The sequence below is a fragment of the Prenolepis imparis genome, unplaced genomic scaffold (genome assembly GCF_030444845.1).
Source record: "Prenolepis imparis isolate NDT839.2.m4 unplaced genomic scaffold, iyPreImpa1.0 SCAF_118, whole genome shotgun sequence".
NCBI lineage: Eukaryota > Metazoa > Arthropoda > Insecta > Hymenoptera > Formicidae > Prenolepis > Prenolepis imparis.
In genome coordinates, this window is record NW_028141276.1 from 53,940 (window position 1) to 62,415 (window position 8,476).

General features: G+C 38.0%; 1 pseudogene; it reads left to right on the plus strand.

The window, feature by feature from the left end:
* The first annotated feature begins 5,186 nt into the window (after positions 1–5,186).
* LOC145947677 (uncharacterized) lies at positions 5,187–8,276 on the plus strand (annotated as a pseudogene).
* The last annotated feature ends 200 nt before the right edge of the window (positions 8,277–8,476 follow it).

Here is an 8,476-nt window from a genome sequence, read left to right on the forward strand (position 1 = left end):
AAGAAAAAAATTTTTAAATCGATAAATATTTCCCATAATATAATTGTGGAAAAACTAATTGCTCAAACAATTTGAAATTTGCACAGGTTTTTTTTCGCTATCAATAATAAACTTACGGAGTTTCAAGAAGATCGGCGACAGTGACGCCTAAAAATGATTTTTATTTGATGGAATTACCCATATGTATATATATATATATATATTGCGACGTCTTTTTCTCCCGACTCGATTAAAAGCCGGAAGAACGGAGCTTGGCCATCGTCAAAACACAGGGGTTTTAATGTTTCACGCGGCGGAACTAAGCTCGGGGTCGTCCCGCGCGTGCCGCAGCAGAACGCCAGCCGTGCTATTCGCGAGAGACTAGTTTTGGGCGCCAGACGCGGTCTTTCACGCGTCAAACCACAAATCGCGAACCCAACGCAAAGTTTTGGCCGGGAATCCCGCTACGGGCTAACTAGCTCGCCTAATGGCAGAGGGGCAGGGTGGGGTTACCGAAATGGCTCTAACGGAAGGAAATTACACTCTTTTCGCGATGTGATGAACACAGAAATGACGACACAGACATTTAAGTTGACAGTACTAAAGAAAAGCAGTACACGATTTAGTTAAGCAAAGCAAAATAATGAAGTTTATTATAAACCAATGTAATAGAAATAAATATAAAAGAAAAACATAATAGCGGATGATAATCAGAGAATAAATTTAATATAACAAAAGATAATAAATAAAAGTTGAAGATAACAAAATATAACTGGAACCGATATTAATAATGAAGTATAATGGAACACTATGAAAGTAATAAAGAAATGACTATAAAGACGGAAGATAATATACAAGACACAGTAAATCCAAAATTCTATACAAAAGAAAATATTTCGACGATTGAACACAGAGTTATATCCGTGACAAGCTTAAGTCCGAGATACGCGCATCGATAGCATAGAAGAATACGAAAGAATAACCGCGACCATACAAATAGACATTATCGAACTGACTTAGATCGCGAACAATCGGAAGTTCGGATCGGCGACGAGACTGGAGAGCGATACAATATCTGGATTAATCTATTTTTCGCGATCCGATGGGCGAAATTCACCGGTGAATCGAGGGCGCCGGAATTTTTCCGCGCGCTGTCTCTCTCACTCACGCGCTCGACTACGCTCGCTCTCTCGCTCATAATCTCTCTCACTCGCGCGCGTTCTCTCTCGCTCGCGCGCTCGACTGCGCTCGCTCTCTCGCCCGTAATCTCTCTCTAACGCGTTCGCCGGTGGTCGCGAACTGCGCTATCACTCTATTTATGTCGAATTCCTCCGCGATGAGATTAACACAAGGTGACGTCCGGACACAGCCGGATAACGCATACAACAACGAGATCCGACAAACATACACACTAACAGAATAATATTAGAGAAAGACGCGACAACCGTGTAATATGAGACGCGACATATATGATCGAATCCCAGAGAGACGAAGATTTCGCGTTAATATTATTCACTTGCCCGAAGATGCGAAAGTACTCGCCGCTTGACGTCGATCGCTCTTACACCAAATAGTTTCCCGAATAAGGCAGAGCCCACGCGACAAAACTTCACTAAATAAGACAATCGCGTCAGAACGGACGAGACTCGGATTAACACCGTGACAGATGTGATAATTATTCGATACGATTACGAAAGGGTAGCCTCACCGGTACTTCTCCCTTCGACTTGGTCCCTATTGAGCTCGTCTCTATCGCCAGAATCGATCTCAGGTCGTCACACGTCTCGCCAAGTTGAGCGGTCGCACCAATCTGCCGGATCTATCGGCCCGAAAATCGACAGCTGGATCAATGCTGCGCACGCGGGGTGCGTACGCGATAACCAATTACGGCGCCGTGCCGTCTACCGTCGTCGCGCGAGATTAGCAAGGCCGTACGGGGGTTCACAGCACCCCTCGTGATGGTGACAAAATATATTTATTCGCGCGGTATTTGCGTGGGGTTTCGAGGCCCTCGCGACCTCGCACCGCGGGCCTCCCCGCGGTGGCCTTGTGTCCAGTATCCAACGGAGCGGTAACCCGCGGGAGGAAAGTTATCTTCCCGGTCTGGGCCCTTCCGGCGCCTGTTGTCGGGCGCCTCACTGGATCTCCTGTCAGTAGATTGTCAAGGCCGAATTCCTACGTGACGCTCTGTATTTGCTTCCTTCTTTGTTGTTAGGAAGGGCAGTTCTTACGGTTCTCGGCGGTATGTTTATCTCGCTAATCTCTCCAACCGCGGCTGTCTCTTTCCTGCGACGACAACACCTCTCTCTCTCTTTCTCCAGCGACAATATTCTCTCTCGGTCAGGCTCCCAAAAATAAAGTAAAATACACGCGAATTAGTAACAATTGATACTGTGTTGCTCAGTCTCTCTGGGATTTTCGGTTTCGCTCTCTCTCTCTCGCTCTCTCGCGATTGGTGTGACCGCTTGGCTTTTTGCCCCGCGATTAGGCTGGGGCGGACGCGCGTCGTGACGACCACGTCACAATATATAATAACATACAGAGTGTTCTATTTATGATGCACGCAAATATCGTAAAATATGCACGATACGGAAAAACGTTTCAAATAAAGTTATATTATTTGATTCAAACGGGAACATAAGATGGTGCCATTGATTTTACCTTGGATAGTCATAAAACGTAAAAGTAACCATTACAATTTAAATGAAACTACCTATTTTTCATTACATATTCTTTTAGCTTATCTCCAGAGCTTTCGAAAACACTGATAAAGTATTTTTTTCATGTACTTTTAGAGTTATAAGGTTTGAAGTTTACAATTTTTGACGTAAAATGAAAATATCTTGCAAAATATTCATTTTTCAAATCTTACCCTAATACTTTTATTCGTAGGATAATGTAAACAATTAATTGGTGTAAAGAAAACAGATAATTGTTTTTAAATAAAATATGTAAATTGCTACATGCAATTGCGTATTTTTTTAAAAGTAACTATGTTTTCTTCTACAGAGGGACAGGGGGGAATAAAGGAACTGATGGTCTCAAACCAAGAGACACAGTTCCGAATTAAATCTTGACAATTTGTGTTTAAATTCGCGTAAAGAATTAATTTTCGCGCGCATTGGCTCTTAGGCCGATTTAATTTCGATATTATATTTAATTCGAGAGCCGTCAATAACATCAATATTCTTAATATGTTTTCTTTGCACCAACTAATTAGTCTCATTATTCCGTGCATAAAAGTGGAAAGATGATCGAAAAATAAGTATGTTACATATTTTAAATTTTACGTCAAAAATTGTAAACTTCAAACATTATAACTGAAAAAGTACATGAAAAAATACTTTATTTTAGTGTTTTGGAAAGCTCTCGAGATACGCTACTAGAATATGTAAAGAAAAATAGGTAGTTCCATTGAAACTGAAGATTACTTTCGCGTGATCTTTATGACTATCCAAGGTAAAATTAATGGCACCATCTTATGTCCTCTCTTGGATCAAATAATATTACTTTATTTGAAATGTTTTTCCGTATCGTGCATATTTTACGAGATATTTGTGTGCAATAGAACACCTTGTATATGTATAATAAAATTGAGATAAACATTTTTGAACGCAGTCTTTTGTTTATATTTATATTAATAAAAAAAATTTATTATATTTTATAGTAGTTAGTGCCAGAGGCGATCTATTCGTGAGCTGGCTGTAACACCAGATGCGCTTTGCATGTGCGCTCTGGTTATTACTTCCTATCAGAGGCGATCTATTCGTGTGCTGGTTATTTAAAAGAATCCAGAGGCGATCAATTCGTGTGCTGGTTATTTAAAAGAATTCAGAGGCGATCTATTCGTGTGCTGGTTATTTAAAAGAATCCAGAGGCGATCAATTCGTGTGCTGGTTATTTAAAAGAATTCAGAGGCGATCTATTCGTGTGCTGGTTATTTTAAAAAATCCAGAGGCGATCTATTCGTGTGCTGGTAATATTTTATGTAAAAAGCAGTTTGCACCTGTGTGTGCTCTGTTTACTATAAAATATAAACATTTATTTTCAAAATATTTTTTGTAGTATAAAATAGTTAATTTTCTGTATTAGATAGATTTATAAACAAAAGACTGCAGTTATTTTTTTTATTATAAAGTAATAAAATTATTTCTTCTTTTTGTAGTAATATTTCACTAAATATTAATCCATTTATTTTTCTTTGCAGGCGACAACAGTTACTGAAGTCCAGCAATGCGCAAGAGGCAAATTACTCCAGGAGCGCAAAAATTAGTACTGACAATGAATCCATCGACTTTCAGAAATCAGTTCAATCAATTTCCGAAACGATGGATTCAGAAGTTAGTACTGAAACAATGCAATGCCAGAAATCAGATTCAGAAACAGGTATGTTTAAAGAAAATGTCGAACTTTGCGAAGATAACAATTATTTTGTTATCGAGAATGGCCCTCCGGATACATATCGTATCCAGGAAAGCATGCTTCAAGGCCGTCGCATTGTCGATATTTCTTATATGTTGAATGAATTCCAGAGATCATTCAATAATTATATGAAAGGAATAGAGTGCCAATTGAAAGATTGGAAACTCATGAAAACTCTAACCAAAGGCCAAGAGGAAAATGACTCTAGGAATAGGACATGTAAGGATACTGGCAATAAATCCATCGATTTTCAAAAATCGGGGGAATTATTCTCCGATACGATGGATTCTAATGTTAGTATTCAAAAAGTGCAATGCCTGGAGTCAATTTCTGAAACAGATGTTTGTAATGAAAATGTCGAACTTTGCGAAGATAACAATTATTTTGTTATCGAGAATGGCCCTCTGGATATAAATCGTATCCAAGAAAGCATGCCTCAAGGCCGTCGCATTGTCGACTTTTCTCATATGTTGAATGAACTCCAGAGATCATTCAATAATCATATGAAAAGAATAGAGTGCCAATTTAAAGATTGGAAAATCATAAAGACTCAAACCAAAGGCCAAGAGGAAAATGACTCTAGGGATAGCACATATAAGGATACTAGCAATGAATCCATCGATTTTCAAAAATCGGGAGAATTATTCTCCGATACGATGGATTCTAACGTTAGTATTCAAAAAGTGCACTGCCTGGAGTCAATTTCAGATATGTGTAATGAAAATGTTGAACTTTGCGAAGATAACAATCATTTTGTTATCGAGAATAGCCCTCTGGATATAAATCGTATCCAGGAAAGCATGCCTCAAGGGCGTCGCATTGTCGACATTTCTCATATGTGGAATGAAATCCACAGAACATATTATGATCATATAGCAGGAATAGAGTGCCAATTTAAAGATTGGAAAGTCGAAAAAACTGAAACCAAATGGTTCAGAACGCATTTGTTCTTCAAGTGCCAAATGTGCAATACTGAAGCAGATATTTGGTCAGAACCCGAAGATCCAAAAATATTGGACATTAATAAGACTGCTGTAGCAGGAACTATTACAGTGGGAATTGGCTATGCCCAGTTGGAAGAGCTGTGTGCAGCCATGAATATTCGATGTATGTCCGATAAAACTTATATTAAAAATCGAGATATGTTAGTAGATGATTTTGAGAAAACAGCCATGGAAAATATGAAAATGGCTGGCCAAATTGAAAAGCAACTCGCTCTCGAAAGGAACGATGTTATAAACGGTATTCCGTACATAACTGTAATAGCGGATGGTAGTTGGATGAAAAGATCGTATGGCAAGGCCTACGATTCTCTTTCCGGTGTTGATGCTATAATTGGTTACCACACAAAAAAGATTCTCTTTGTCGGTGTCCGCAATAAATATTGTACGATATGCAATGTAGCGAAACGAAACGGAATCGAACCAAGAGACCATAAATGCTATAAAAATTTCGATCGTAACGCAAGCTCCACAAAGATGGAGAGCGACGCCATTGCAGAAGGCTTTAAAAGTAGTCTGGAAATGCATGGATTAATTTTTAGAACAGTTATTGCCGATGGTGATAGCAGCGTTTATCAGGCCATCATTGATAGCAGACCTTATCGAGAACAAATGGTGACCGTGAAAAAAATAGAATGTACCAATCATTTGCTTCGCAATCTATGCAAAAAGCTGCAGGCGGTAGCAGAGACAACTCAGCAAAAAACGCATAGAAAGCGCGGTTTCGTCCAGCTACGAAATGTTGTAAAGAGCAACATTTTGAACATACGAAAAGAAGTGATAGAAGCAATTGATTTACGAAAAAAACAAGAGCAACCTCACCATGATAAAGCTAGAGAATTACAAAAAGACATATTAAATATTCCTAGTCATATATTTTGTGAACATAAACGATGTAAGGAACGCGGTCGTATATGTGACCTTGATGAAACGAAGAAAAATTATGTACCGTTTCTCAAGTTACACGATCTTTACCAAAGAGTAGAGAAGGCCATCATATATTTAAGCGCTTATTCCGACAGTTTGTTGTTCAAATTCACCAACAATCCTGCAGAGTCGTTCAATTCGATAATCTGCAAAGAAATTGGTGGTAAGCGCATTAATTTTGGTAATCGAGGCTCTTACAATGCTAGAGTTGCGGGGGCAGTTGTGCAATTTAATACGCAACAAGTTCTCACGGAAGTGCATAATAGCATGAATAAAAATATTCCTCCTATTGTATCGAGATTCTGGAAAAGCGACGACAAACAAAAATTGCAAGAACTAGAGAATCTCGGAAAGTGAATGTACGGCAAAAATGTAAAAGAGAGTCAGGAACAGATTGTCATTACGGTCCGCAATCACAAAAACCTGATCTTCTACCCGATGTTTTTGAACAACTTCGACAAAATCATTTGGAAAAGTTGTTTGAAAATGGGAAAAATTGGAGACAAATCGAACGTAATACAATAGAGCAAAGTGATTCAGATTTGTGGCATTCATTGAGACAGGAACTGTTGACGGCGTCTAATTTTGGAACCGTATGTCGCATGAGACCGACAACGTCTTGCGCCGCGACTGTAAAAAAACATTTTATTTCCTCCCTCTATCGATACTGCGGCTATGAAATATGGTCGCGAAATGGAAAAAATTGCGAGAAAAGAATTGGCCGTAACATTAAAGAAAGAGATAAAAACTAGCGGATTATTTATTGATATTAAAAATCCATGCTTGGGTGCTTCTCCTGACGGACTCATAGATAAAGATGGTCTGGTAGAAATAAAATGTCCTTTATCAGCTGAGCATTTAACAGCGGAAGAGGCCATAAAAACATTGCCCCAACTGAAAGGCATCTTTGATAAGAAAAATCCAGATAAGATGAATCAAAATCACCGATTTTTCTATCAAATTCAAGGCCAGTTAAATATAACGCAGCGAAATTATTGTATTTTCGCTGTGTGGACGCCAAAAAGCTTGAAAATAGTACGTGTTAATAGGGACAATGCATTTTGGAGTAATCAAATGCTGCCCTTTTTAACACGTTTCTATTACGATTGCATGCTTCCGGAAATCTTGGATAGTCGGCATAATCGACATATGCCAATTAGAAATCCAAGCTATATAGTAGAAGCTCAACAAGAAGTAGCTAAAAAAAGAATTAAACGAACAAGTCTTCCACAGTGTAATGTAGAAGATGAAAACATTGCCAAAAAAAATAAATGTATCGAATCAAATATTGTATCAATGGAAGCAACTATAACTGCTTTGAATGTAGAACAAGATGATGATTGCATCGTAGTTAGTTACTCAAAAAATACAGAAGAACTAACAGAACACGATATGGCAAAGCAAAAAGAATTTTTAGATAATTCAGTTGCTCCTTTTTATTTAGTAAAGGAAAATGTATTACCTTTATATAGTAAAATAAATGACGAATCATTGGACCGATTTTTGCGCGTCATAAGAGATAATTCTTGTTTTGAAACACAAAGTGTGCTATATTTGGAATATCCTCATATAATTGAAGCAAGTTGTAGCGACAAAAGCTTACAAATTATTGAAGGAAATTGTAGTGATCACTGGCGATGTATTTCTTTTGACGGCACCAAGCTTCGAGTATACGATAGTCTGCCCAATTGTACATACAATAAATTGGTGTCTAAAGAAAAAAATTACATTCATCGCCGTTATCCACAAATAAATATTATAATATTTGAAAAGGTTCAAGCACAACCTGATGGCATATGTTGTGGAATATATGCTGCAGCATTCGCTACAACTATAGCTTTAGGAGGAAATCCTTGTAATGAGACATATTCAACTGATGTTAAACGTATGAGGCAACATTTTTTAAAAATTGTAGCAGAAAATAAATTGTCGCCTTTTCCTAAGTAATAAAAATTTATCATTATATTAGAAATGTGAAATTCTAATAAATATCGTTGCAAAAAAGTGTCTAATGCAAATGTCTCATTTGCAATTAAAATCGGAGAGACGAAAAAAATACATACATTATGGTTGCGTTCTCACGGAAATGGGCGATGGAGGGGCCCATTTCATAAAAATATATTGTATATTATTAAATAATATTCTGT